This window comes from Poecilia reticulata, chromosome 2 (assembly GCF_904066995.2).
Source record: "Poecilia reticulata chromosome 2, P_reticulata-male-v2, whole genome shotgun sequence".
Taxonomy (NCBI): Eukaryota; Metazoa; Chordata; class Actinopteri; order Cyprinodontiformes; family Poeciliidae; genus Poecilia; species Poecilia reticulata.
In genome coordinates, this window is record NC_088831.1 from 46283002 (window position 1) to 46288409 (window position 5408).

Below are 5408 nucleotides of genomic sequence, written 5' to 3' on the forward strand. Positions count from 1 at the left end.
ACAGAAACAAAATAAAGTAAAACAACTACATTTCCCATGATGCAACTGCAGTTTTCTGTAGAACCATAAAAACAAACAAATGAACAATATTCATTTCTGATATTTAAGAAATGTTACTTTACACATTTTATTTCCAGTAAATATTTCATATTTTGCTATAAAATATAAAAACTTTTAAACTTTTGACCTGTTTTCCAGTCAGACTGAAGTGAGATTATCTCAAATCTTTATTTTCTGTTTTCATGAAATAAATGTGTTATTTTAAACTCCTATAGAATCAGGAGACAAATAAAACTGGAAACTGGCAGGAAGAGTAAATCATTTATTTGATAAATATATTTTTAATCATCCTGAACATTAAACATTTTTCTAATATTTGATTTCTGTCTACAAGTTTCTCTGTTGACCTTTGACCCTGAAGCTCCTCCCTCTTGAGGTGGTTCTGGCTCTCAGGTCCATATCGGGTCAGAGGTTCCTGGTAGTCTGTGGCGCCCCCTGGTGGCCGGTTCAACACCGGCCATTGTAAGTGGCAGGTCAAAGGTCAACCGGGTGACTGGAGGCCCCCCCCCCCCCCCCGGTGGGCGGAGCCAAGCTTCAGCAGCCGACCCAGCTGAGGCAGAACCAGGTGCTTCACCCGGGACGCAGTGATGCATGCTGGGAGATCTGGCCTGGAGGAAGGAGAAGTCAGACCAGAACCAGGATCAGAACCAGAACCAGGACTAGAACCTGGACTAGAACCTGGACCAGAACCAGAATCAGGACCAGAACCAGAACCAGGACCTGAACCAGGATCAGAACCAAGACCTGAACCAGGATCAGAACCTGGACCAGAACCAGGACCTGAACCAGGATCAGAACCAGGACCAGAAACGGGTTCCAGTTCTGGTCCGGTTCTGATGTTGGAACCTAAAAAATAAAAGCTGAATCTGAAAAGTCGCTCTGAACTTTTTTGTTGTTTTAAACATTTTTAAAATTTCAAATAATTTTCTCGGTTTATTTTTTTATTCCATATTTTCCGGTCGGCGTGTCTCTGGATCCAGGGAGGTTCTGGGATCAGAACCAGAATCCTGATCAGGATAAAATCTCTGGATTTCGCTGAGAGGTCAACAGCAGGAGAGCCAATCAGGAAGCAGAGTTGGGGTTACCTGGCGACCCGGTGGAGGCAGGCAGGAGGGCGGCGGCCCCCTGGGGTCCCGGGCCCCTCGGACCCCCCGGGGCCCTGCAGCCTCCTGGACAGCATGGACAGGGAGTCCATGTAGAGGAGGCGGCGGCTGGACCTGATGGGACAGAGGGGACAGATGGCCAGCTGAGGACAGAGACACGAAAAGGAGACGCATCGAACCCAAGCAGGCTAATGATGCTAATGATGCTAATGATGCTAACAGAGCAACAGCAGAAACCTGGTAAACATGCTATTCATTCACAGCAGATGTTCTAACTGAATATATTACATACACATCTACAAATACTTAGCATGCTAAGTAGACATTTAGCTGAGCTAAGGCTTTAGCTAGGAAGCCAAATAGACATTAGCATTAGCACCTAGCATGTGCTCCAGCCCGTTCTAAACAAAATGGTGCTGGTATACATCAGATGTTATAAAGGTGTAATAGCAACTCAAATGAAAATATTCAAACACGTATCATTAACAATATAAATAAAAGGATTACAAAACTTGCTTCTCTCCAAAGAATCAAATAACAAAAGGGAAGATAAAATTAATAACTAGATATTAATGATAGTCCTGGAGGACCCTGAATCACAGAAGAAGAAAGAGGCGGAGCTGGAGGACCAAACAGAGGAAGAGAAGAAGTCAGGCAGAAACAAATGAAGAAGACATTTTAATATACAACTGTTAATACAGACCTTCTAATTCCTGTTAGTGCTCATTATAATCATTAATGTAGTCATTAAATAGATTTATATTAGTAAATTATTTAGCTACACATTTATAGCTTAATATTTAGTGTGAATTTAGTTTTCTTTGTTTTCTGCTTACTTTCATTTGCTGTTTTATTAACATAACTAAGCTAGTTGCCTAAAGTATTGCTGTATTTTCCCCCTGAACTGCTGTAATCATTTTTTATTATTGTTTTTCTCCCTCATTAGTTGTGAAGTTATTTTTTAAACTGTGAAACTTGGATGGATGGATGAATTCATGCAGGGATTTACTGTAAGGACAGTTTTCTTCTTTATTCTTCCATTCATTTCAGTGTATGGACACGTTCACCGCTGATGCAGAAGATTCAGGAAAAAACCTTTAAACAAACCCAAACTAAAAATTACTAATCTGTATAAATTAATTTCACTCAACTACACAGGAAATAGCAAATTATATAGATAATACCAAGCAGCCCATCATGAATTAAACATTCAGAATAATCAAAGTTAAATAAACAAGTAACTAAACTTACGATGACTTTAAACTTAAAGTGCATTTCAAGTTAATATTTTTCTTTACATTTCATACATTTTTCTTAACATATAAACTGCTTTTCAACATTAATCATAAATATTATAAATTTAGCTTCAAGTTATTCTTTGAAGTTGATGATAAATCAATTCAATCATAAACGTCCATCAGTCAACTGAAGGCAAAGCGTCACCATCAGGTGTTAATGATCTGATGTTCCTCCAATCACTGTTCATGAAGCTCCACGTTTCTTCTTCAGGTTCGTTTGTGTTTTTATGATCATTTTTACCAGAAATGTTTCTCCATATAGTGACGTGTCTGTTGTTGTTCCGCTTCGGGAAGCAGAGCCGCAGATCCACAGCTGAAGGAAACCAGAACCGGCCCGGTGGGTCCGGCTGACCGGTGTCCAGTTGCTGCTGCTGGTTTTTGGTTGCAGGTTATTTTGTTCTCTTGGTTTGAAGTTTCAGGTCAACCTTCCTGTCGTCTCGATTCTTTGTGGCTAAAATAAAAACTCCAGTTTCTTCTTCTTCTCTTGGCGCCTGCTGGGTGCCGGCCGCCGTCCAATCAGGTCAGAGCGTTGTCACTTCCTCTCCAGCAGCTGGACTTTGTCTGGTTCTGCTGATTGGTGGAGCCACCGACAGCTGAACACAGCATGACGCTACCACTACCATGCTTGGTCTGTTTTACCGCAGCAGCTTCTTCCTTTGTGTGGACGTATAATAATAATAATAATAATAACAATAATAATAATAATAGATCATTAAAGGTTTTAAATGAAGGCAGGTTGTATGTGTTCATGAGTTTCCAGCAGATTTAAATTTGTTTTGGTTAAATCCCCCCCCCTCTGCTCCTCCAGGGATGAGGGTGAAAAGACAATGAATGGATGAAAATGTGCTCGTTCTGCCCCCTGGTGGCCGCCTGAGGAACCAGCAGCTGCTGATTTGACTCTCAAAACAGCAGCTGCTGGTTTCAGCCGCCGCCCCGCTCAGCTCAGCTCAGCTCAGCTCAGCTCAGCTCAGCTCAGTTCAGTTCAGCTCAGTTCAGCTCAGCTCAGTTCAGCTCAGCTCAGCTCAGCTCAGCTCAGTTCAGCTCAGCTTCCTGCTGCTCCTGCTGCACAGAAACCACAGAAGAAGAAACTCCAGGAGGGACGAACGCCGCACGTAGAACCAGGAAGCATCAAACCCGATCATCAACCTTCATCTGAGATTATAATCTGGATGAATCATTTCCAGGTTTAATGAGACCGAAAGGAAAAACTCAGTTTCTGTAACATCTATTCATCTAGATCCAGATTCCTCTTGGCCTGGCCCTGCAGAGGTCAGAGGTCACACACTTCCGGTCAGATTTAGTTCCTCCTGCTCCTCATGGCTACGGAGAGAAATTTGCTCCAATATTATTTTAATTAAAGAACACGTTTCAGAAATTTAAATAAGAATTTAAAAATGAAACTTTATCAAACTTCTTAATCAAAACACATTTTTATGCTACAGTCGAACATCATGTATGCAGTTTGATATTTAACTTCTTCTAATTATTTTGTCAGATTTTGTTCAAATGTTTTTTGAGACTTTTTCCAAACTGACCGGTAGAAATACGTCACCTAGAACAGAGGAGCAGAATCTGACAAACACAATCTGAAAACAATGCAGTTCATCAAAAACAATGTTTACAATCATTTCTAAATTAAATGTGAAATTAAAAAAGGAGGGAATAATCTCATGAAGCCTGAAGTCAGACGCTGACCGGCGAATATTTTAAATATGGTTCCAGAGAAACACGTCGAGTTTTTAAAAGCTGAAGATGTTCTGGTGTTTCATGAAGGAGGAACGTCTCCAGGCGCCGCCACGTGACCTCTGACCTCAGCTCCTCATGCAAACTTCTTCCAAATCAGCCGCTGACTTTGACTGACAAATGTTTCATTTCCATAAGAGAAGAAGAAGGAAGCGTGTGGAGGACAGACCGCCGGCGGCGCACAGCAGGGCAGAGCGTTTCCTCCTCAGGACGGATTCATTTCCATCATCCGAGTTTATTTCACAGGTTGAAGATTTTCAAAGGTAGATAAATATTCCATCATTATTCGTTTATTCAAATTCAAAATATTTTGACACAAATTGTCTAATCAAATGAAACAGAAAAGGTTGATCCAGTCAAACTACGTCAAAACAAACTGAACATGGAAATGATCCAAAAATCAGATAAACTGGATTTAAAGGACAATCCAGAAACTGTAATTAATGTAATTAATGGTTAAATGTAGGGAAGTGAAATCTAAAGAATGATTTAAACTCTCAGCACGAGAAAAGAGAATAAAACCAGATTCATTAAAAACATCCATCATTGTTTCTATGTTTCCTGAAGCTTTAATGTTTTTAAAGTTTTTGCTTTGCAGAGCCATGAGTCCGGCGCCGCGCCTCGTCGTCCTGCTGCTGGCGGCTCGGATCGCAGGTAAAACATCAGATCTGCTTTTCGGACGGTTTCCCTTCATTCAGCAGTTCATTCACTGATCGACAGGCTCCTCTGGAAATAATCTCATACTAATATTATTGATCAGGTATTGCAGCCTGTCGGCTGCAGGGCTGATTCTATACGGAGGTAAATTGGGGACGAAAAGTTTGTTCAAAAGAAAAAACAAAATCAAACTGGAAAAAAAAAAATTATCCAAACTAATTTTCAGATTCAAGATTTTATTTTTGATTTGCAAAACTTTTTTTTGTTTTCAGATAAAAATAGTTTCTCAGTTTCAAACAGTTTTTCTTTTGAACAAACTTTATGGCCCTTATTTACCTCCATACTTTAAAACGCCTGGGGCCTCATGCATGAAGCTGCGTGCGCACAAAATAAGTGCGCTCCTATATTTTACACAAAAGTCGGTATGTATAAAAATTAACTTTGCTTCAAAGTTTGCGTAAATATACACACATTAAATATACACACATTAAATATACACACATTAAATACACACACATTAAATATACACATTAAATACACAAATTTT

At 40.1% G+C, this 5408-nt stretch overlaps 1 long non-coding RNA gene across 1 annotated transcript; it reads right to left on the bottom strand.

Annotated features, from left to right (window-relative positions):
* Window positions 1-302: 302 nt before the first annotated feature.
* Window positions 303-1455, bottom strand: LOC145554295 (uncharacterized). The gene is made up of 2 exons (XR_014090318.1): window positions 1146-1455; window positions 303-668 (listed from the first exon to the last, which is right to left on the bottom strand). It is a non-coding gene; the product is annotated as an uncharacterized LOC145554295 (long non-coding RNA).
* Between the last annotated feature and the right edge of the window lie 3953 nt (window positions 1456-5408).